This window comes from Cavia porcellus, unplaced genomic scaffold, assembly GCF_034190915.1.
Source record: "Cavia porcellus strain 051 isolate PalLab524CR breed Dunkin Hartley unplaced genomic scaffold, mCavPor4.1 scaffold_14, whole genome shotgun sequence".
Classification (NCBI taxonomy): Eukaryota; Metazoa; Chordata; class Mammalia; order Rodentia; family Caviidae; genus Cavia; species Cavia porcellus.
Window position 1 is genome coordinate 31478213 of NW_026947497.1, and position 26753 is coordinate 31504965.

Here is a 26753-nt window from a genome sequence, read left to right on the forward strand (position 1 = left end):
ATTTAAAATAAGCCATCTGGCCAATCCAGGATATCTGCTTCCCAGAATGACTGGAACAAACACGCCTGCTGTCTTCTAAGGTTGGTGAAAGAAAGTGGTGCTGGCTACCTCAGCCCGCCTTCTGATCTGGACCTGGGGCATTAGGTAAGGGAGGGAGCAGCTTGGAGAAAAGAAAAGACCAACCTTGTAGCTCATTTTTAGAACTAGATAAACCTTCTGAGTAATTTAACATTGGTTCAAGGCCAGGATGTCTGGGTCTAAACAGAAGGGGAGGAAGTAATCAGGTAACTTAGCTATGTACAGTACATACGACATATATGCCTGGGATCTTCTTCCATCCTTGATCAACACCACTCCTAATTCCATGCTATAGCAGATTTGGCCCCTTTTTTTGACTTTGCATGTCATGACAATACCTCAAAGGGTCATGAAATATGAAAAACTCCAGCACCAGGAAAGGAGCTAAATTGTTTACAACTCAGACCAAACCTTCAACCCCATTTTAAACACTGAGGCCTAAACTCTCAACAACAGGACAGACTGGTGTACTAAGCTCTTCTCACTGACTAGTTCTCATCCTGTGGTGTGTACCTCATTTTTTGCTTCAATAAACGCTGATGGAAAAACTAGCTTTCTAAAACTAGACCTATGTCTATCACCACACACTAAACTTAAGTTGAAATGGATAAAAATATCTAAATAATTATTAAAACAAAAATGGTAAATCAAATGCAAGAGAAAGTAGGTAGAAATTTTTAAGACATGGGAGTAGACAGAAACTTCATGAACAAAACCCAAACTTCACAGGAAATACTTTTAATAATTAACAACTGGGATCTCATCTTCTTGAAAAGTGTTTGTGCATCAAAAGAAATCAACAACAGAGTAAAATGACAATCAACAGAGTAGCAAAATTTTTAACCAATTGTATCTCAGACAAAGGACTTATATCTGGAACATATAGATAATTGAAATAACTCAGATATTTCCCAAATTCAAATACCTAATCCAAAAAATGGGCATCTGAGATCAACACACAATTCTCAGATGAAGAAACACAAAGGGCAAATAAATATATCAAAAAATGTGCAACATCATTGGTCATTTGGGAGATAGAAATTAAAACAACACTGAGATTACAGCTCACTTCAAAAAAAAACACTGTTTATCACCAAGAAATCAACTAAGAAAAATTCTGGGGAGCTCTGGGGAGAAAGAAACCTTTTTCCACTCATGAGGGGCGTGCAGACTGTGTATATTAGTATGGAGATTCCTTTAACAGATAGAAGTAGAGTTTCCATTCTACCTAGTTATTCCACCATTGGATATCTTTCCAGAAAAATTAAAAACTTCGTATCACAACTAAATATGTGCACCCATGTTTATAGCAGAACAATTTATAATTAGTAAATGTTGGAAAAATCTCAAATGCCCTTCAACCAAGAAGTGAATAAAAAAGATGTGGTATATTTATATAATACCATAAAGAAGGATAAACTTGAGACATTTATAGATAAATGAATGCAACTTGAGAACATACTCATAAGTGAAATAAATCAGACCCACATGTGTAATAATGTGTAATAATTGTATTTCCTCCCCGTTATGAGAAACTGAAAGAGTAAATACATCCTAGAATGTACAATAGATGTTGTGGAGGGGGAAGTAATTGTTTAAAAGAGAAAAGGAACTATGTGGGAGGAGAGTTAAGGGAAAGGAAGAAAAATGCAAGATAGCTATACCATTGCTGTCTCTTAGATTACTGAAAAGGAAGGTTTGTGCTAATACTGATTGCTGAAATCTTTAGTCCCATATCTTGTACTCTGAGTAACTACTTGGAAATGACAATACGCAATGCATTGACTATTCTTCTTCTCATATCACTTTATTATGAAATCGTTTCACTTTTCCAATAAAATATAATTAAAACAAAATAACATAATCATGGATCTTCCTGTTACTCTATTCTGTGTTCTGCTCAATTCTTTGTTGAGAAAATCATGAACCTTATCAGAACCTTGATCCAGTAACATTTCTATTTCTCTAGACATATCTACCATTAATGGAATCAAATCGTAGAACATGAAAAATAAAGTCCACAGGTTTCCAGCTTCTGTTCTCCAGGCCAGAGGTAAAATGAGGCAGAGTGGTTAAGAAAGAAACTAGTATTCCTACATTCCAGGGCACTCTGTAGGCTCACATGCCTCTATGTTGCTAATTTTTCCCCCCAAGCATATGCCTCCAATGACCCACTTCCAAATAGGTGTTAACTTCTAACATCCTACTCAAGTTTGAACTCATTGGCAGATTAACCCATTTATGAAAATTTTGTCCTCTGTATTCAATAATATTGCAAAAACCTCACTTCTGAATACATGAAATTTTAGATGAATATTTTAGATCAATAGCATAGTAAGCTGTAAAAATTATCCAAAGCTACTACCATTTACTATCTAATTTAGGAATTGTCATAAAACAACTTAGCTGTGGCATTTTTCATTTCATCATGATTTTAATTAATAAATTGAGAAATTATGATTTTTATCTTTAGGGCTTCTGTATTGTACTTGTTTTTTTCTTAGTAGAACTATTTTAACAGTAATAAATTTACATTCTGTTTAAAATTAGGTTTCTGTCTAACTAAACATATTTATATATTTTGTATTTTCACTATGTATTTTAAAGTCTTCACATCTGAGATTTTTATTATTTCAAAACAACATTTTTAAAATTATTCTCAGAATGAAATTTATGAAACTATGTTAGTGTGTTTTATTCTGTTCTAATTTTTGAAATATTTGTGTTGTTTTAATCTATCACTATAATGTGTAAATTCTGGTCATGTAATGTCATATATACATATGTCAAATTTATTTTTTCATATTTCTAATAATTTCTAGGTCTTATGTATATATTTCTTATTCAACTATAATCATATTTGAAAATTAGCTACATTTTAGACAAAATTATCAGTTCTTTTAACCAACTTTAACATCGTTTATTCCTGCAATTATTAAAACCCTTTCTCCTCATAGACTAATCTTCTTTGCTTGTGTTAAATGCGATTTGCTTTAATTAAATGTTTGGTGATATGTTAAAAATTAATCAATTACAGTTTTTGAGTCCATACATGTGTTGAAATGAATCTTTTCGATGTGTATGTTTGAACTCTAATTTATTGGGAAAACAAATTCACTACTGTAATTTTTCAGTTGTCTTATTTCAGAATAACATGTACTTAGGGAAGAGCCTACACCTAATAAACTTTTTATTTTATGACTGACCTGAGATTTATACCTGATCCTAGATATAGACATATGACATTTGGAATATTTGAAATTTTATTACATAATAACATTTCATAGAATGATAACCCTTTGAGTTTTTAGAATCTCCCTTTAACCAGTTTAAATAGAATTTTACTATAATATTGCTTGCATCATTATGTTTTATTCTTTCTTCTGGTTATTTTACTTTTAATGCCAGGAATAGTAGTTATTTGTATATGAAAACTCTTGTTGATGCTCTACTTTCTTTATTCATTCTCTATCCATCTGCATATCATTTCTGTGATCTCTACTCGATATTCTAAAATTTGTTTTCTGAAACTTGGTTTTCTTAGTATTGATTGTAATCTGAGCTCTTTTCAATCTAAATCATGCTTACCATTTTATGATACTCTCTACATGAATTTTGCAATTCTCCTGCTTTTTTGTATAGTTTCTTCTTCAATACAAATGGCAATACTCTACTTTTAAACTGAAAACATGTTTACATGATAATCCAGTAGCTATTAGTGAGGATATTCTACATGATAATCCAGTAGCTATTAGTGAGGATATTCTATCTTCAACCATTTCTTTGGAGGTTAGAGACTTCAGACAAATTTCCCTCAGCTCTGTATAAACTCTTTTGTTTGTGTGCTGTTTTGGATTTATAATGCAATTTAAGTTTTTAATATAAATTAGTCATTTTGGCTATTTTTGATCATGGTTTTATATGTAGTTCATTTTATTAAAATTTAAAGATGAAACATACGTAGATTTCATTGATATACTGATGTAATGATCTGATAAAAACTACATGCCCAATTATATACTATACAGATAAAATATTTTTAAAAGATAGAATATATGTAATAAATTTTTATATATATTCATTTATTCTCCTCATGCACTTTATGACTTTTGTACAAGTTGTAGAAATCCTGATTGATTAAAATAAGCTCTTATAGATAGGTTATGAGTGATCAGCTGAATTTTTTATACTGTTAAACTTATAAGCAAACATTGATGGTTTTGTTCTTTAATCTAGCCACTAAAAATTTGCAGAGTATGAGTTGAAAAGTAGAGGAGGAAATAAACAGCTTCTGCAGATTTGTACTGTCTTTTCTAAAACAGAAACCAGAGAGAGTTTAGTTTTTTTTGGTTGTTTGTTTGGTTTTTTTCCTAAGGTATAGGTTAAAAAAGCATATTTTCATGCTGCCAATGTTTGTTACAGATTTGAGTGATTTCTCTATTGTTTAAAATTATGTTATCTGCTTGTATTGGTGGAAAGAATATTCCTCTGATCATTAAATGGAAGTGTTAAATGTAGCTCTTTCCATAAGAAACGCTTCTCCTGAAACTTATCCAGATATCTTATATTTGTTCAAAAATATATGTTGGAATTCTTGTTTATAATTTTTTCCAAACAAGTTAGGAATCTCATTCAGTAAATGAAAATATATTTAAAATAATGTGAAAATATAAGCCAAATATGACTTTTTACAATTCAATATTCTGAAGATTTTTATTTGGCCTTTAAAATAAGAGTTTTCAAGAACTTCATTTTAATAGAAACATTTTATAGTTTAAAAATATTTCTTACTTAAGATATGTTCCAGTGGGTGGTATCAAGAATGAATACGATTTTCCGGAAGCTGACCTTCCATAAAATATCAACTTGTACAACATCATGCATAAACATATCTTCATAAAAATTTAGGCGACCAGATGGGAGACCAAAATAACTACCTGCAATTTGATATTTCAAAGAGATTCATTGTAAAGGTTAGAAAGGATTGTTTCATTTTACCTGTGTCACTACTGTCCCAGAGCAGGCAGCACAATGCCTATGGAGCTGGACCTCAGCACAAGCTCGCCTGGAGGCCTAACTGCACCCATCACCTTGTCCAGGGAAGCCCCAGATATCCCAGTATTTGTGTATCTATATGCACACTGCCTGACCTCTAGATCAACTCTGGCTCCAGGTTACAACATGTAAAACAGGCTTTGGGCTTGTCTTAGTTACTTTATGCTCCTCGCTGAGACAAAATACCTGATGCCCAAGTTGGGAAAGGAAAGGTTTATTTCTTACAGTTTTTTGGAGGTTTCAGTCCACACTCAGTTGGCTCCCAGGAAGGCTGGCATGGCTGGGCTTCATTTCATGGCAGCTACAAACAGGAGGGAAGCGGCAAAGAGCAAGACACACCTTCTTCCTGCCATTTCATCACATCCTGGCTCCACCCCTATGTGGGAGGAGCACTGACACCATCAATCCAAGCACTAGACAATGAACCATCACAAATGAACAATGCAAACTCATGAGGCCTGGGGGACACAGACATAAACCATGACAGGGCTTATGTGGTAGATTTAAGCTCACACTGCATGATCACTGGGAGAACTTCAGCAACACTTTGCTGCACTTATTCTCAGTGCCTGGCAGCTCTCTGTTGACCTAGGCTTCTGGTACATCCTAGTGCTATTCAGACTACAGCTTCACTGAGCTTCCATGTTGGCCTCAGTAGGACCTGAGTTTCTGGTTCTAGTCAGTGCCACAACGGCTGCATCTTCTCCAGGTTTCTGGTCTACCATACCTCCTAGGGCACTTTTCCAGAAAAGCTATTCCATGAAGAGTGATACCGATATTTAAAAATACACAGATTGAGCATAACCAGAAAACTGAAGAATAATCAGGGAAACATGACGTTGTAAAGTGACTGAATAAGGTCCCAGTTGTGGAAAAAAGTGCAAACCTCTTAATAAAGAACTCAAACTGTTTCAATAAAATGTACAGAATTAAACAAAAAAATAGAGAAAAGTTTAAAAATTGAGAAAAACATTGAGTGAACACAATGATATATTTAATAGAAAGGTACAAATTATTTTTTTAAATCAAACAAAAAACTTGGATGTCAAAACTAAAATGGAAAAATAAAAAACGAAATACAGAGCATCATCAGCAACAGAAGTATTTTCTATGAAAATAAATATGGCAGCCAAGATAAGTTACTTGAAAATACATGGAGGGGGGAAAAAAAAGAGCAAAATGAAATGAAGAAAGTTTACAAGATTTACAGAAAAACCTTTAAAAAAAAGAATTTTCCATTCAAATAGTTTCAAGAAAAGAAAGAAAAAGACTTTAAAGAAAATCTTACTTAAGTTTCTAAAATTATAGACAAATGTAGTAGTGGGAAGTGAAAATTTCCATTTAGAGTCAATTCAAATGAGGTAAACTTAGCACATAATCAAATTGTCAAAAATTGTACAAAGATGGAAATCTTCAAACCACAATGAAAAACGCAACTAACAACTATGAGAGTATAAAGGCAAGATTTCATAGTAGATGTGGAGAGAGTAAGATGATATATTCATTGTATTGAAGAAACGAAAAGTATACTAAACAAGAATACTATGCCCTGTAAAGCAGTTTTTCAGAAAAAAGAGAAAATAATTTTCCCAAGCAACTAATGATGGAGGAATTCATTACCACCCAGAACCATGTCATGAAAAAGATTGAAGTGAGTCATAAAATTAAAATAAAAAGGATGTTAATAAATAATGTGAAAACATCTAAAAGCATGATACTATTAAGTGTATAAGTAAGCAACCTAATTCAATATAGTTTAATAATACAAATGTGGTATGGAAATATTTATCATTTTGATGCAAAAGTTAAACACATTTATTAAATAATATACTTAATAATGAGAGTTATAGTAAGTTTAAGGAATATACAACATAGAAATAATAAATTATGATATCAAAAATTTTAAGCAGAGTGAAAGGGTGAGCTAAAGTGGTAAAGTGTAAGATTTTTTGTTTGTTGTCTTTGGTATCAAATTATCAAATTAAAATTATAAGTATCAAATTAAAATTTTAAGGGACACCTTATAAAATGATACTGACAAAAGAAATGCTATAATGTGTATCACTAGAGAAAATGGCAGCTATAAAGAAATAAAAGATGGAAATTAACGAAAGATCTGAAAACAAAATAAAATATATGGGGTACAGAAAGATGTTCTAATGTAACTTTGTAACCAAATAATTGTGTGTACCTAAAAAAAAAGAATTATCACAAATAAAATCTTGCATTTTAAGGAACTAAATACAAAAGAAAAAATAAGCCAAAGGGAAAGAGAAATTTAGAGACAGATCGTCAATTGTAATGCAGTTATCCTGATTCCCAGTAAGTACTCATAGAAAGTGATATCAGCATATCAAAAAAGTTGCCTGTTTATTTAAAAATTAAATTGGAAATCTAACTATGAATGAATGGATAAAGAACATGTGACATATTATTCAGTCATAAGAAACAGAAAATTTCAACACTCTTTAAAACCTCCAAGCACAAATAAGAAAGGATATTTTTAATTCACAAGTAAAAATGTTCACAAGTAATTCATTATTAGTCTAGTATTGCATTTAGACACTTAATGGTCATTTTTTCTCTGACAATATCGTGAATGAACAGCTGTGCCAGTCAAATTGATTTAATTTTGTCTTGTTTGTACAAATTTGTTTTTACAAAACGAATAGGTTTTGGGAATGTTTCATTTATAAGTGACAAACTGCTTTTAATTTCAATATTATTACACTATTTGCTTTGATGCTTAAGAATTGAAGAATGTTTTAATTCGCATGGTAGCCATTGAAGTCAAGATATTTTTATTGAGGAATATTTTACTTCAGAGGATAGCCACTAAAGTCAAAGTATATTTGTCTTTTTGTTAGAAACATACTAGCCTCTAATAATCCAACAAGTACACATAATATCCCTATTATTAATCAAAATTATTCAAACATAAATTCTGATTACTTACATATACAAATTTTTAATTTAGACCAAATTTATAAAAATAATTTCTGTTAAATAATTCCAATCAGGAAAATTCTCACTCATTTCTTTGTTCAAAGCACTATCATGCCTTTGATCATGACATGCAGTTTATTTTTCTTTTGTCTTGGAATTTATATTGCTTTTTCATCTTCTGACTATAGAGGTAATAATACTATATTATTGCAAGATGATTTATTTATTTATTTCATTTTTGATAGAGAGACCTAAAATCAGGACCTTACGCTTGCCAGGCAGGTGCTTGTGTTCACTGAGCTGTATCCCTGGTCACTGAAAGCTGATTTATAAATGTTTATTGGAAGGTATATAGGTTCTATTTCCAATTCTTTACTGTAGCTCCAATTTGAAAAGAATATGGAATTCAAATAAAATGAAAATATTGTTTTAATTTTCGTTAGGAGGTAATCTTAGTATACTAAGAAGTTTTGGTGTGATGTTAAATAATCTCTTTAACCAAATTTGTGTAACTTAAATATTGTGCATTAAAACTTATGGTCATTTTTCTCATGGAAGATAAAACAAAATTATGAAAATTAATTGACCTCTAGCAATAATTAGTGATTAGAATAATCATATAGAATGTAGGAAATTCTTCACTATTAATTGTGAAGCTAAGAAAATTAAGTTTTGCAGTAAAAATATTGCCTCTTTTTTGACATATTGGTAATTTTATTAATAGTTTTATAACTACTATTGTGTTATATTTCAACATATATTTGCCTCCTTAATATTTGCTGATACAACACATTCCAAGAGTCATGGAATTTCAATTAATTTATTTGTTTATTTATTTATTTTTTTGGTGCTCAAAGTTGAACTCAGGACCTTATGCTTATTAGGCAGGCACTATTGCTAATGAACTGTACCCTCAACTCAAGTCATGGAAATTTAAAACTGCAAAACAATCGGTATATTGAATGTAGTTTATTTCAGAGTTTTAGTTGCTTAAAACCTTTCCTGAAAGAAGTATTGTTCTTTTGAAAAGGGATTCAGTTACTTTCAATTTCTTCTCCTTAAACACTATAGCTAGAAAGTTTTGGATGGTTTGAGTCCTTTGGGAAACATGTAGCTTAGTCCTTTTATCTACTGATAATCTATGATATAAGAAATTTCAAGAATTTGTATTTCATCATAGCTAGCTAGACTGGAAAGCTAAGCTACAATTTAAAATAAGATTTTTTATCAAAGCCTTTATTCACTTTTGGAACTAATAATTTCCACTGATCCTTTTATGTCTCTTCCAAACCATGGTTGTTTTAGTTTTTTCTATAAACTGTGTCTCTCTTATCCTCTCACATACTTCTGTGCTATAAACTATTTTACAAAATCCATTCTGGAATCAGTATATTTGATAAGCATGTATTTAGTAGACTGTATAAAAATCTTAAGTTATATGACTTTTTATTGCTCAGCAATTAGAAGTTGAAATTTTATTTATAATGCCTTGCTTGCAATCAGTCTGTATTATAAGTTATTCATGTTAATCCATTTTTTGAGGGAAATACTGGGGATTGAACTCATGACTCCATGCTCACAAGGCAGGTTCTTATGCCACTGAGTTAATAATAATAGAATAAAACTGTTGCTTAATACCTTTTAAATAACAAGTAAATGTTCCAGTCTGCCACCAAGGGAGCTCCAGTCAAGGGTGCCAGAGGAGAGATACTCCATCTGTCATGTATTCATCACCATGAGAACTCAGGTGAGCCGTGCTGGAGGGAAGCCCTCCAGTCAATACAGTTTTGCATGGAGTGAACTGTGTGGGAAAGCCGAGAGACCAGAATGAATGCTCAAAAAACAACAGGAGCCCAAATAAGGTGCGCGGAGTAGACAGGGAAGACTAGTGATGTGAAAAGTCAGAAAAATATCAGTATGAGCCAAAATGTGACTGAGGCCCCAGTGGGACTAAAAAACAGCTAGGTAAGAATCTAGAACTCAGTAATGGGCCATTTTACCTACAATTTTTTTCTGTTCCTTTTCTTCCTCATTTTATTTTTTCTTTCTTTCTTTCTTTTTTTTTTTTTTTTTGTCTTTTATGCATTTTTTTTTCTCTCTCTCTTTTTAAAAGAGCTAGGGAGAATTCCAACCACAGAAAACAAATCTCATCCCTAAAACACAGAGACCAAGTTCAGGTCATCCCTCAAATTACTCCTTGATCCTTTCATTTCTACACCTTCTCTCGTTCCCCAAACCTTGTGCAATCCTTTGTTCACCAAACTTGCTTCTGCTTCCTTTCCAGTTATTTTTGTTGTATATACCATTCTTCACAAATTTCACCATCACAAGTTAAACCTGGTCTACCATGGGGAAACTCTTTGAATACAAAGTCCTAATTTATGATCAATTCTGTTACATAATTGTAGTCTCTGCTCCTGTGATCTGAAGTAAAAAACCAAGGATATCACAGTTTGTCAGCTTCTAAACTGTGCTTGATTCTATGGTTGTTACTAATTTTTCTACTTTAGCTAAGATGTCGTATCTATTGAAATCTGTTGTTCTCCCTCTGTAACTATACTTGGATGAACTGGAGTAATAACCCACCACAGCTCTACACCAAAGAACAGAGACTGAGCCAAACACATGCCAATATTCCACTTTTAATTAATTGGGAGGGCAAGATATTATAACAGACATCAACCAACAATCTCCTACACACAGAAGATATCCTGAAGAACAAACTTGGTCTAGAGAGGCCTTGACACTATTGATAAAGCTATCTGCTATAAAGCCTTACTAAGCCTGACATAGAAAACAAAACAAATTTTCTTTTTGAAATAGAAAATGAGAAGCTGAAGAAACAAAACGCAATCTTAGACCTCCAGTCTACCCAAAACAAGTCCCAGAGACATAACATAGAACAAATTGGAAGATGCACGTCTCGAATTTCTGAAATGATAGCAACCAAAGAAAAGGAAAACATCCATGAGGCCATAGAGGAAATCAGATCAGGAGCAATCTCTCAGTTTAAAAAACAACAACAACAACAACAACAACAACAACATTTGTAAAGGAGTTGTTCAGCAAATCTAGAATAAAGATAGATTTTAAAAAATAGGTGATGATAGGAAGAAGATAGAAACACTGAATGATCAAAACAGGCAAGAAAGAGAATGCTGAAAAATAATAATTCACCCACATATCCAGGAAATTAAAAATTCTGTTGAAAGTTGGCAAAAAAACACTTGAATGAAATTGAAAATACACTTTCAGACCTTGAAGATAGGATCACAGCTCTGATCATGAAAGGAAAGATCTCTGGAAAATAACAAAAGCTGAGGAATTAACAACTGAGCAGCAGCAAGATGATGCAAGAAATAATGTAAGAATAATTTGTGTCAAAGAAAAAGCAGAAATCAACACAAATGACATAACAAACATTTGCAGAAAAATAACAAAAATTTTCCCAAGCATGGGAATAATATCTGATAGTGGCATAGGCAAGACATTATGATGTCATAGGAACTTAATGTTGAGGACTGCAAGTTTCAATCCAGCCTAGACAACTTAGTGAGGCCCTGACTAAACATAAAATATAAAAAAGACTGGAGAAGAGAAGTCCCTGTGTTCAATCCCCAGAACTGCGAAAAAATATCTGATTGATGAATAGACGATACAGATACGTAGATTCTGCTAGAGTTAGATGGAGGGATAGAGACAGATGGAGATGAGGATAAAGACAGAGACCTAGACATAGACAGGGACACAGATAGAGATGATAGAGATAAAGGTGATAGAAGTGATAAAGATAGGTACAATTGTTTCATGCTTTTGATTGTATTTACAAAATTGCTTTATGAGCTTTATATCTCCCTATATAAAAGTTGCTATATATATATATATATATATATATATATATATATATATACCATATATACTAATTTACATTATAATTTATCTTTTATTTGTATATATATAGTAGATAGATATAGATAGATAGATAGATAGATAGATAGATAGATAGATAGATTTTTCATTTTTTTGGTACCAGGGATCAAACTCATGACCTAGAATTTGCCAAGCAGGCACTTAAGCCTCTGAGCTAAACCCCCATCTATATATTTTCTTTAATTTTTATATATTTGCTACATTTAATGAACTTTTTCTAGATTCCTTGATAAGAATTAATTGAAACCAAGATTACTTTAGAACTGCTCAACTAAAATTTCATTGAACAAAATAAAAACCATGTTAACTTCTAAAACTAGAATATTCTGATCTAAACCTCAACGTTTTTGTAAAAACACTTATACAAAAATATTAATTTATCAGTTAAAATAAATCTACAAGATATCAAGTCATTGTATCAATGTAAAATCAGAAACACGTAACTTAAGTTATTTTTGAAACACCACATAAAAAATGAAATAATTTTCTGTATCATTTCAGACAACTGGTATTTTACAAATACTTCTACTTTGAGAAATTACTTAAATCTGTAAATCCCAGTTCATTCAACTCTGATTCTATCTTCTCATAAGCATGGATATCAGTAGACTATATTGGTTTCTACTGATAAAAAAAAATTTACTGCTTCATTGATAGCTATAATTCAGGTGACAACAGAAAGTTAACTCACAACTTTAACAAAAAAGAAAAGTCCAAATTTATTTTATACTATTTGTAGCAATCTTTCTTATATTCAATTTTATATTTATTTCATCCTAGAAAATTTGTCTCAGGATAACTCCATGTAATTCACTGTTACAAAATGAACCCAGCTATTCAATATTATTGATTAAAGTACACAAATATATAATGATCTTAATTTTATAGTTATTATTTACTTAAATATCATAAAATTAACATGCTAACTACTATTCCCTCCAAATGATAATTAGAAATGAAATAATTTCAGAAAAGTTTCATTTTAGTGATTTTGAGTTATGATTCAATTCCTCTAAGAAATTCCTTGCATGTTCATTAAAAATTACTAACACTTCACAATAATGAAAATAACACCAGAAATTCAAAAACACTATAAAATATAATGTTTCACTACTGCTTCCAAGATTTTTCTTAAGTTAAATGTTTCTTCTCATGTTAGTGTTTTCTCTGTCAAAATGTTTATTACCTCTTAAGAGTAAATTAGGAGTAAATATAGCACGTTCAATACCAAAGAAAACTTATTGAATTTAGAGTCTTGTATCAACTGCCAAAAGAACTACCTAGATATAGACTATGTTTCAGAGAGCAATTCTGAAAAACTTTTAAAACAAATAAAATATAAGCAAATACACTTGCTGTTGGTTTGGTTTTAGAATATACAGTGTTTAGAAGCTAATCATGACTGGTCTAATAAAAGACAAATAGCTATTTTTAATAGTATCATAAAGTAATTCATATATGTATCAAATTGCAATAATGGTAAATTAGTACATACCTATAATTATATATATATATATATATATATATATATATATGTGTGTGTGTGTGTGTGTGTGTATATACACAAACACACATATATATCTCCACAATCATTGAATATTCCCAATAGCATAAATTTTGTCCTGCTATTTCAGAGGTCTTAAACAAGTATCAATTATGTATTACATAAGAACTTTATAATAAATGTAAATTGTATAAATAGGGAACTCCTCAAAGTTTCATTTTTTATTGTCATTATGCTAAAAACCTGGTATGAGTTAGTCAAGTGCTTCTAAAACTCTGTAAATATTATGAATATAAATTGACATTTTGGATTTTAACAATAAAGGTCAAAAGTAATTATACGAATAATATTGTACTAAAGGAGCTATCAATAACTCATTAAAATTTGTCTTTGTACTTTTTCCTTAATATATTATACCTAGAATATGTTCATGTTGTAATTACTTAGTTATGAAAATATCCTTGATGTACATATGTTATATATAAAATGTCCATTGTTTTCATTGAATAGTGATGGAAAAAATAGTTTTCACCAAAAGGCAATTTTACTTGAGAGTTTTACACCACCTGCAACTTAATTTGATTAATGGGTTATATGTGAATTATTTTCAAAACAATCAATAATACAATTCTAAATAACTTTCCTAAAAATGCAGTATCGTGCATTAGGAATTACAGCTTATCTTGTGAAATTGGTAAATGCGTGTTTTTTTAAAAGTCATAGGTTAAAATTTTGATATTAAAATGATATATTGTTATTTTTCTTCATCAAGGACTTTCGAAAGAATAATTAAAAGTATTGACAAAATTGTAGATCCAGTAAGAATATGTAAATATATTAGAAAAACTTTTCTTTAAGCCAGATTGACACACATGCTAATAACTCTTCTGACTTTTGGAATTTTCAGTATAATTTACATCCCCAATTTAGGTGATCTTAAGTTAAGAATGCTAAAATATTTCAATTTAATAGTCCACTTTGTATAAGCTGTCTTCCTTACCCAACATCTTTCACTCATTAATTGCATCCATATGGGCAAGTTTTGAGCAACTCAGTAAAATGGACCAATAAAATTAGTCTTAAGGCAATAATTTAAAATTCAACCCTAAAACAAGCCAAGTGTAATTTATTTAAATAATATTTGTTTCTAATTTATGCAATGATTTTTTTGTAACCTGAAGAGAATAATGAATGTTTATACATTTGAACAGAATAGCCATAAAAAAAGGAAGAAAACTTATTTTGGAGAATTTGTGAATAATATATTTTATGTTTTCTTTTCAAAACTCTGAAAGATAAAATAATTGAAATGTTAAAAAATACTTCCCAACTACTCTTTATTGCATATTTACTGTTCAAATTTATTAAATGTTTAAAAATTATTATATTTTTACAACAAGTGAATTACATTGGTGTAAGTATTCTCATTTTGGGAGCAGAGGGCTATGTTTATGAGTGTGTGTATTGATTTTACAAGCCAGTTCACCTACTAAGGCACACATCAAATGCTCCAAAACATTTTGATTTTTGAAAGCATCACACACTAAGCACTCTGTACTTTGAAGATCTGATGACTGTGTTGCCTAAGGCTAGAGAGTCTGACAGTTATAAAGTAGGTACTAATGATTTTGGATACACATATGGTGAATAAGTACATTTCATAGAAAAAATAATCAACTCTTCTATAACTGCAACCTAAAATTAAGCAATGAAGTGATGAAACAAAACATGTACACGTCATTTGAATATGCAAAAGATAATTTTGATGTATTTCTTTCTATTTATATACACAATTATAAAGCAAATAACATTTCAGATATGCCTTTGAAAGCATTAATGAACCATAAAGATTCTTTTACCAAGGCAAATGAATATTTTATAATCTTTTATTTTCTTGCCTTCTAAAGCAATACTTAATTTGACTTTTACTTCAGTAAGCCTTAACATTCCCGTTTTTATGAAGCAAAAGGCAGCTAGTTCTCACAAAAATGCTCCAAAAAATGAAGAAAGACAAAAGATTCCATTTTACTCAACAACTTGTTTTATGAGAGAGGAAAGTTTCTCTTTAATCAGTTTTAGTTTTCTAAGATCAATAACATAACCATCACTCATAACGTTTCCCTACTTTTAATCCTCTTTCTTTAAAAGTCTTATTTTCTTCCTTTTGAAAACTACTATTTTCATTTTAAAAGCTTTTAAAATTACACTGTAGCTAGCTTTTCTGTTTTTCTGTGCAGGTTTAATGTAATTTGTATAATCTTAACATGACATGTGTTAAATTAGTATACTGTAATAGACTAAATAAGTATGCTCAAATCTTATGTTGAAGGCCCAATCCTAAATGTGATGCTATTGCAAAGCAGTGTCTTTGGGAAAAAATAGGCCATCAGTATAGTGTCCTAATGAACATGATTAAGATGTGTGCCCTTTTCCAAGGTGGCACAAATCTATTTACCAGTCATTCCACATTCCATGTGAAAATATTTGGTCTCGATCTCGTGTAAACCAAAAAGTCCTCCCACCAGAAATCAACCGTATTAATGTTCTGGTTCTGTACCCCCAGGGCTGTGATAAATGAGTTTCTATTTTTTATAAACCATCCATGCTTCACAATTTTTTATAGTTGACAGAATGATCTAAGAAGTCTATTTGTTATACATATTTTGCCAAAGTTTGAATAACAAGTGTTTTTTCTGTCAGTGTACCTCTCCAAAGATTTAGGACCTCTTTTAGGACTTCCTTGTTTGTTTTGCCTTTAACAGCTTTTTTTCTCCTGCACTTCAGTACTTATCACAGTTTTTTGACTTGAATATAATCTTTTGTTAAATTCTATGCTTAAAACAGGGAGAGTTTAACGTCTTTCCATTAGTTGGGAATCATTTTGTTAAGCTGTGTGATCAATCCATCTTCAGACATTGTTACCTTTGCAACGTGGCCAAAGTTGGCTATGTAAATTGTTTCCAAGCGACAAAGTAGTACATAATTTAGTATTCTGAGAGTATAAATATTTGTCTGTCCAAATTCTCATGCTCTAGTCTTCCTAAATGCAACCCTACGTGTTCAGTTAAGGAGTTTGATAACTATTGCTTAAAAGTTGTTTATTTTTAAAGTTAACTTTACAATAATAATAATCGCTAAGAAAGAAATTTGAAAGAGAATCTTCCACAGATTTATTTTAATAACAAACATCTAGTTTTCTTTCTTGATTTTGGTTTCTTTGTCTTACAATACCAAAGACACACATTCTAACTGATATGCTGGCTGCATAAAAGGAAAATATTCAACTCATGTTGAGGTGTGTTGAGCAACTTTACTCAAACTTGTGAAAGCAGAGAGAATTTTAACAATATGTTAAGCTATAGCGTCCCCTCAGCCAATAAACATCTAGCATTGTTAAAGTGTAGCAGAGGATGATAGAACAGAGATGATACTCTATTCCTATGAAATTACAGTCATAAGAAAAGTGAACAAATGATGACATTTTCTATGGTCTCCGGCCCCAAACTGTGTCATGAAAATTCAGAGCATCTTTTCTGGAATATCCTATAATAAAAAAGGAAAGCCTTACATTTCCAATATTTTGAAAGTCTTGAAAATATTGCTAAGCTTGTTTTTGATAACAACTAAACATTGGAATAAAATATACATTTAACTTGTAACCAAGATGTTAGTGAATTTTAGGCAAGAAGAGAAATACAAGCAAAACTGTAGCTAGGAATGAAAAGACTAGCATTTGTTTTTGTTGTCAGAATATTTACCAAATCATTGCAGTTGAAATTTGATGATTAAGCCTTATGAGTCATATTTTTTTAAAAAAAATATGGATTTCAAAACATGAGAGACAAAATTAAGAGAGATACCACCTCCCATAAATCTGTGGTCTTCAATCATTTTTCTGTCAACATATGATAAAATAGAAATTTTCTGCTAACTGCACAAGGACGAAGAAAAATCCGAGATCGTAAACTTCAGTACAGAGAAGGGACTGAGTCATTTTGTTGTGATTTTGTAGAGACTACAGACATGCCCAGATCACAAAACTAAACTTGTCTGAAAAGCATAAGAAAGAGAAATTATCCCAGAAAACTAAAACCTAAAAATTCTTTGAAGCAAAAATCTCTTTCGATTCTAAGCAAAATCCAAAATCTCTTTGAAGGATAAACTCCAGAAAAAGGCATATATCAAACAAATAAAATTTATCAAACAAAAGTTCTGAAGAGACTTTGTTTTGTGGACTCTAATGTGTATCCTTTTGAATGCACTGGATTGTAGGTCATGCTTTCTTTTTGTACCAAGCAGTTTGTCAGTTTACTCACGAAAGCAGATGGGTGAAAATGACCTCATATCTGCTACTTGCTAAAGGTTAGAATGGGAAAGAAGGACTAGATTATTGTGTTAGTTGCTAGCAAGGATGTTTGTTTTCTTAATCAGAAGGTCCTACACTCTTACTCCATTTATTAAATCAAGATATCACATTGTTCATCATACATTCATACAAATACTATTTTGAGTAAAAATTTTAGAATATTTTAAAAACAGTTCTAGCACCTGTTCGGTACCATGTAGGTGAGACAAACTCTACCATGTGTGGTCTTTATCTCAAAAGTTATCTCCTATAAGCCATAGGAAAAGACTCACATGGAAGAAAGTTGAGGCACATAACCTTAGCTAAACTTCAACACTTTCTACAGCCAAGTCCAGGGTGTGAGCATGCGAGTGGTCCACCTGGATTGGCTTCTGCCCCTTTTCCCTGATCACAGATTGACTATTCACACTGACATCACTTATGGTTTAAACACATGAACAATTTCATTAAGGACTATTTTTTTTTAAATTTTATTTTAAAAAGAATGAAACAAAAGAAAGCAGAACAAAGAAAATTAGAACAGAACAATTCACAAGAAGACAACAGAACATCAACAGTGGCCACCATAATGTCTCTTGTTTTCTTCAAAATAGTTGAGCATATCTTCATACACAATAATGTCAAACATAATAAAATAGTATAAAATCATTCAAAAGAATGAAAGAATTACAGGAGTTCAAAATCAAATAACAGGAAATGAACAATGGCTATCATAATACCTCATTTTCCTCAAAAAAGTTGTCTATACCATCACACATAATAAATCAAATAAAACACAACAGGATAGAACCAATCAAAACAGAAGAACAAAAGCATCATAGGCTTTCAAAGAAAGATGATAATAAATCAGCAATGGCTACCATAATGTCACTTTCTTCAAAATAGCTGTTTATAACATCACACATAATAAAATCAAACACAATAGAATAAAATCAATGAAACACATGAGTGAAAGCGTTATAAGACTTCAAAGCAACATAGTAGGAAACCATGATTACCGTAATATATCCCATTAAAATTCAAAATAGCTGCCCCTCTAACAGAGTAAAATCTAACAAAACAAGACAGAAAAAGCTAAACCCAACAAAACTGTGAAAATAATGCAAGAGTTCCAGACAAGTGGATAAGAAATTAACAGTAGTTACAACTAGTTACAACCTTTGCTTCCCAGGTGTTTCCTTCCTTATTACTCTTACATTAACTATTTTGCTTTTGGATCCCATTAACGCTTTCTAAGGTTCACGCATATGAGTTCAAACTGTTTCGTATGATTTCCAGTTATGCCCGTTTTCCCACAGAAGCCTTGAGATTATTCTACTTTATAGTTGTGTAGCTTTGCACTGCATGAAAATACCACATCATTCTATCTTTCTATGGTAGACGGGAAGTCAGTTTGCTTTTTTTTTTGTTTGTTTGTTTTGTTTTGTTTTTGGTCTTCTGTCACATGGAACAATTGTTTTTTTTCTCCTTTGATTTTCAGCCTATGAATTCCTTTCAAGTTAAATGTGTCTCTTGCAAACAGTGTATTGATGATAGCTCTTATTTCTTGATCCACTCTCCCTGTGTTTCTTTCTATTGCTGATCTGAGGCCATCTACATTAATGGTTATAACCAACACAGATTGGTTGTCTCTGTCATGCTACCCTGCTGCTGTTGGCCCTCCATTTGTCCCCTTCATTCAATTGCCTGTCTTGTGATCCTTCTCTGCTGCCTTTCCTGGAACCCTGGTCATCTTTACATCTCTCTAGACTATCATTTAGCACTCTATAGGGTTAGTTTGGTAGTCAAGCATTCCTTAAGTTACTCTTTTCATGGAAGTATTCTTTTTTCCATCAATTTTGAAAGAGAGTTTTATAGGGCAGATCAATCTGCATTGGAAGTTGTTTTCTTTCAGGGTTAGAAACACTTTACTCCAAACTCTTCTGGACTTGATGTTTTGTGCTGAGAATTCTGCTGTGATTCTGATTAGTTTTCCTTTATAGGTGATCTCTTTTCTCTGACAGCTTTTAATATTTTTCTTTCATTCTGGATCTCTAGGATCTTGGTTATTATACGTTTGGGTGTATATTTCCTTTGGTTATGGCTAATCAGTGTTCTATACGCCTCACTTATCTGCATGCCAGATTCATTTTCCATGTTTGGGAAGTTTTCATCTATTACTTCTGTGTACATCCTTTTAATTTCATTTGTGTTGACCTCTGCTTCTTCACCGACATCTATCACTCCTAAATTATGCTTCTTTGCATCATCTTGCAGCCATTGAGTTATTTCCTGTTTCTGTGTCACTTTTTAAGAGATCTTTCCTTTCACTATAACTAGCTGCCATCCTAGTTTCACGGTTTGAAAGTCTATCTTCAGTCTCTTCCAAGTAGTTTTGCCAGCTTTCAATTGATTATTTTTATTTCTTATATCTCTCTTTGAATGTTTCATGCATTATAATTCCTTTCTATGTTCATTCAAGGTTTACACCACTTTCTTATGCTCCTCTCTTTTGTCTATGCTTTCTTTAGATATGCTGAGCAATTATTTCAATATGTTTGTGATTTTTCTTTTATCTGAGACATTACTTCTGATTTGACTGTTTTTACAATCCCATGAAGTTGTTTCCTTACTTCATTAGCTATTTTCTCAGAGATTTCAGGTATGTGACATCTGTTTTGTTCTGTGTGGGTAAGAGGTCTCAGTGTGTGTTTTGCTCCTTCATCATGACATTCTCCTGGGTTCCACCCAACAATCTGGTTATGGGGCCCCATGCACTTCCCACACTGGCTGCCCGTATGCGGTGTAGGAGGACGGGACAGGCACCTGGGTATACAAACTCCATATTTATAGGAAAGTAACAGGGCATGGAGAAGACTTCTCCAAACCAGTGCAACTACACTGGGGCTTCTCTAATGATTAAGGATGCATGGGGCTAGGGTTGCTACTCTCAGCCTACACTGTCTACACTGGGACTCCCTTGATGGCGGCAGATACACAGGGGTGTGTTTGTCTGATTCTGCTAGTGAGTGATGGCTTCCCAAGGGAACTAAAGGCCTCCACTGATGACCTGCAGATGCACAGAGCTTACCTGACTTTGTGGTCCTCCTCTTGCTGGCTGCCTGCAGGAGAGACCCTTCTAGTGGCAGCTTCTTGCAAGTAGAGGCAGATCTGTTGGTTCTGTCTACCCACACTGGCCAGTTGCATGTCACTGCCTTCTGATAGTGGTGCATGGCAGGCAGAGGCAGCTCTGTCTGCCTCTCTCTGCTCACATTGGGCACACAAAGGATAGGGCCTTCTGGTGGCAGCACCTAACGGGCAGAGGCGGATCTGCTGGCTCTCTCTACCTGCAGTGTTTGCATGAAGGAAAGGCAAATTGTTTTGTTTTTTTCTTCTTCTTAATTTTTCTTCTGAGAAAATGCTATATTCCCAAGCAATTTTATAAAACACTGTAGTGACCCTATGAGTTCTTATCTCAGTTCCCTTCAGTGATGACACACTGTTAAAACGGGAGCAAGATTACAATCAGCATACTGGCAATGATGCAGTCCAGATAGAGAATATTTCTAGCATGACAGGTGCCCTTACTGTGCCCTTTTACTGCCATACCCACCTGTCTCCCACTGCTGACTTCTGACAGCCACTAACCTGCTCTTCATTGTTGTAATTATGTCATTTCAATAATGTTTTATAAATGAAATAATATAGAATCTGTGTTTTAGTATTGACTGTTCTCTTTACTCAGAATAATTAACTGAATACTCATCTAATTCTTTCTATTCATCAATAATTTGCTACAGCTGCTGCCAAGTAGTATCTCATGGTATTGATCTACCAAGCATTTTTAATCTTTGCAGTTGAATATTTGTGTCATTTTCAGATTGTGATTATTATAAGTAACATTGATATGAATATATAAGTATATATATTTTAAATATATCCTCTTTATTTCGCTGGGATGAATGACGTAAAATGAAACTACCCATATGGTAGTTGCATTTTTAGTACAGACTGCCAAACACTTTCCTAAGTCACTGTGACACTTAACATGCCCACCAGCAGTATGAATATTCCAGTCTTTCTACATCTCCATAGGCTGTCATTTGATTGTAATTGGTTACCTTAGCTAACCTTATCTTTTAAAATTGTAAGCATTCTGATAGATTTAGAGTTTTAGCTCACTGTAGTTACAATTTATGTGTCCCTAATGTCAGAACATGTTAACATCTGTTGTTATGGTAAATTATCATCTGTATGCAGTGTGATCAAAATGAATGGGAAAAGTTTCAAGTTGGAAAAATATTACATAAGATACATATTAGTGTTAATCCTCCTCTAAGTACTGTGCTTCCTTTTGAACACACTTATCTTCTGGTTCTTACCACATTTTGAAGCATCTCTGGAAGTCTTATTCCCTGAGTGTCTTTATGAGCTGTGATCAAAAATAGAGTGAATGCTTCTATTCAGTACAGGCTCCTACATTGTTATATTGTGTCTTCGGCTACGTTATTCAGTCACTATATTGCTTCTGGCATTTTCTCTAAATTAAAATGATCATAAAAAGTTATGGAGAGAACCATGGCAGTGCAACTAAAAGACACTCCCAGGAAGAGGACATCCGGAATTGCCTCGGAAAGTGGCTACCATGATGAGCTAGTGATGATCTGAGAGAGGACTAATTGCGGTGAATTCATGCCAGTTTTACACCATAATAAATTTTATTTAAACTTCACTCTAATTTTAAATCATAACTAATATGTCCTCTTTAAGGGACTATCCTTTCATTTATTTTGTTCATCATCTGGGTGTATTTTTTTTCTGCTGCGTTTGTTTGAGACTCCCGTTTATACTCTAGAATGTATAAAGACTTTTTGTATCTGATATGTAACTCATTTGCCTCCTTTCCGTTGTTCTCACTTTGTTCCTTGTCCACTCATCTTCTTTACATGATTTTTCTTGAACCTAAATTATGTAAATTTTGATGCAATTAATGTTCACTTTTATTCTTGTTATGAATTATTTTTTGGTGATAAATTTAAAAACTCTTTTCTCCAACTGTTAATAACACTTTTATATTTATGTGATACACTTTTACGTGTAATTCATTGCAGTTGGTTTTTATAGGTTTATGGTGATTGAGAGTTTCTCTATTTTGATGTTTTCGTGTAATTCATTGCAGTTGGTTTTTATAGGTTTATGGTGATTGAGAGTTTCTCTATTTTATTGTTTTCATGTTCAGGTATTTTTCAATTTTTTTGAGCTTTTACTAAGGTTGCTTGTGACAGTACCATTTATTAAAAAGACTAACTTCAAGTTTGTTCTTGTATATTTGTAAAACTCAGCTGGTCCTAATTATGTATATCTACTTCTGAGCTCTGTTCTTTGACATACCATTGTTAGGTCTGAGAGAAGGGGGAGGATGGGAGAGAGGGAGAAGTCCGTGGGAGGTATGGAGCAGACGGCCGTGAAAGTAGTGGGCAGCGGTGACTTTATTCCGGGAATGCGGGGAGGGGGCCCCCCGCCGCCGGCCCCGGGGCACAGCATCTCTGCACCCGGGGCCGGTGGTCTCTCCGGGAACACCGGGAGTGGAACTGGCGCGCTGGCCGGCGCTGGTCGCTGGAATCCGGCGAGCTCTCTCTCTCTGGCGAACTCTCTCTCTGGCAAACTCTCTCAGACACGTGGCGTGGGGGAATCTAAATAGCCTAAGCTTAGGGCATCACCCTAAGGCCATTAGAGATGCACAGGTATCTCATTGGCGCACAGATTCTTAAGGATGGGGATATAGGGTTACAATCAAGTCCATAGGGGGTGGGCGGGGAGGAGTTTAGCTGCAGCCTTTTCTGGTTACAGTGTTCCATCTGGGCCAACAACTCTTTCATATTCTCTATATTTGTGGACATAGAGGCCATATATACAGGATTCTTCCTGAGTATTCAGGTTGCTATATTAAATCAATCTCTATGACATGGTATTGATGGTCAACCTATGCCATTTACAAACAGGCCCATTTTTATACAGGCCCCAGTCCTAAATCATAAAATGCTTTTATTCCCTTTTAAACTGCCATTCTGGTTTCACATCACTCAGGCCCTAGATCTAACCATCATTTTGATGCTCATCTCTGCCTTATGACTCACAGGTTGTCATGTTTTGTTGTCCAGTTTGATTCTTAATTTCTTACATTCTATTAATAATCATTTCTATACCTACCTTTTAACTTTTATGCTTTCATAGGGGGGAGTAAACACCTCTCATAACTTCACTCCTCCTAATCCCACGTTTATTTTTCAGAATTCTGCCTTGCCACCTCAACGTCACCCTGATAAAATACCATCTCAAAACCAAAGTCACCTTCCTATCTACCTCACCTGGGTCCTTAAATATAATAGTGCCATCTCTCCTAATGACATTATGTCTCTTTGTTTTTCCAGTCTGACATACGTACATTCACCAGTGAAGTTGTCCTGGCTAAAGCACCTGGCATCAGTGTCTACCTGGGCATCAACCTTCATCCCGTCAAACTCCCCTAGACCCCCAATACAGCGCCCTCAGCCAGCAGGAAGTAGTTACAGAGAGAGATCTTCGCCCCTTTTCCTAATAACCAGAAGACGGGATATGAAAGAGTTGTTGGCCCAGATGGAACACTGTAACCAGAAAAGGCTGCAGCTAAACTCCTCCCCCCCCCCGCCCCCTATGGACTTGATTGTAACCCTATATTCCCATCCTTAAGAATCTGTGCGCCAATGAGATAACTGTGCATCTCTAATGGCCTTAGGGTGCTGCCCTAAGCTTAGGCTATTTAGATTCCCCCACACCACGTGTCCAAGGGAGTTCGCCAGAGAGAGAGAGAGAGACCGCCGGATTCCAGCGGCCAGCACCGGCCAGCGCACAAGTCTCCACTCCCCGTGTTCCCGGAGAGACCACCGGCCCCGGGTGCAGAGACGCTGCACCCCGGGGCCGGCGGCGGGGGGGCCCCCTCCCCGCATTCCCGGAATAAAGTCACCGCTGCCCACTACTTTCACGGCCGTCTGCTCCATACCTCCCACGGACTTCTTCTCTTATCCTCCCCCTTCTCTCAGACCTAACACCATGTTTCCTGAATGTATTCTCCCAACTCTTATTTGTTTTTTCTTATAACTTCCAACTTTTCAGATATTCTACCATTTTTGTGTAAACAATTCACTTTATTGTGTGCATAGTGCATATTATTCAGATTTTATTTCGTTCCTGTGTGAATGTTTAATTTTTTTTTTTTTTTATTTTGCAAATGTTTCCCAAATTACATCAAAGTACTTGCAAATAAAAGCATGATATAACCAACTCAAGAAGTGTGGCTGTGACAGTTAACTGATTGTGTCAACGTGATTAAGAAACACCCAACAAACTGAGTCAGCATAGTTGTTTCTGTGGCTGAAGAGGTTTACTGAAGTCAGCTGACCCACCCAGTGTATGAGTGGCACAAACAAACAGACTTGTTGCCTGAATGGAGAAAAAGAGAATTAAAAAAGGAAGTCTGCTTCTGTTTCTTTGAAAGAGCGCTGGTCTTTTCCTTCACCTAAAATATCATCTCTGGTCTTCCAATGCAGATGCTTCAGCCTTCCACTTCAGACCTTTAGTCCTCCGCATATGAATTCACACAGGACACAAGGGTGACCACGATGAGCTTCAGGCCTTTGATTGAATTCTTCAGAACTCCAGCCTGCAAGAAGCTCTTTTGTACTCTTCCACCTTTGATTTTGCATGCAGCCACTGTAAGCCTAGCTTGTAAATCATTCTATATTTATATATTTTGCATTAATACTTTTTCTTTAATGAGCACTGACTAATGCTGTGCAAACTTAAAAAAAGGTAATTTTAGTGCTAGTAATGTCTGCTCTTCTCTAAGTCCTAGAAAAATATTGGAGAACAAAAAGTTTTATATTTGATTGCAAATATACAGCATTACAAATGTGAAACTTTATCTTTATAAGGTATGTGTGAAATTAATTATGTAATTAGATTATAACATAATTCTTAATATGAGGTTGATAAAATTAAACTCAAGTGATAATTATTTTGAAAATAAATGATACAATTAAAAATTGAGAAATATTCTTAATTCATTCTTGAAAATGACAAACACTCCAAACTATTTTTATATGAATGATGATTATAGGGCAAATGATAAGCCTTCTAGAAACAGTTATGGATAAAAGCAGACATACAAATCAATGTGATATAGAAAATTACCCTCACAAAATGTAATATAGAGGTCCTGATAAATCATTTAAGATGAAACATATAAAAGTATGATTTATATTAGTTCTTAAAAATTAGAAAATAACTCAAAATTAACTAAGGAATCTAACTAGCAAATCAAAGATAAAAAATCAGAATACTTCAATATAAAATAGATGAAATTTAAAATAATGCAATGAGAAATAGAAAAAAAGTTATAAAATAATGCCCAAAACATTAAGTTAATTGAAAATAACAAAAAAATTAATAGCATGACCCTAATTAAGATAAAGAAATTGGAAGAGAAGCAAAATACTATGAAGTAGTAATTTTAAAATATTCTAAAAAGACAGTTAAAAGAAAAAGTATGAGAAATATTCACTGTTAGGAAGCCTAGCAAATATTTAATTAACAAAGCTGACTTATAGAGTAATAGCTATGTTGGAAATGCAAATTACAAAAGATATTGAGAGGTGGTTAATAACTCATTTGAAAAGCCAACATAAAAAAATTAGTGAAGAAGTTACATTTTTAAAATGGATTTCACTAATAATGTAATTCTAAAGTTCTCTCAAGCCAAAGTAAACACTGGGGTATTCATCAACATTTTATGAAACTGAGATGCGTCTAGTTCCTATCTTCAATAGAGACCGATTTAAAAACAAGCCTAGACTAATC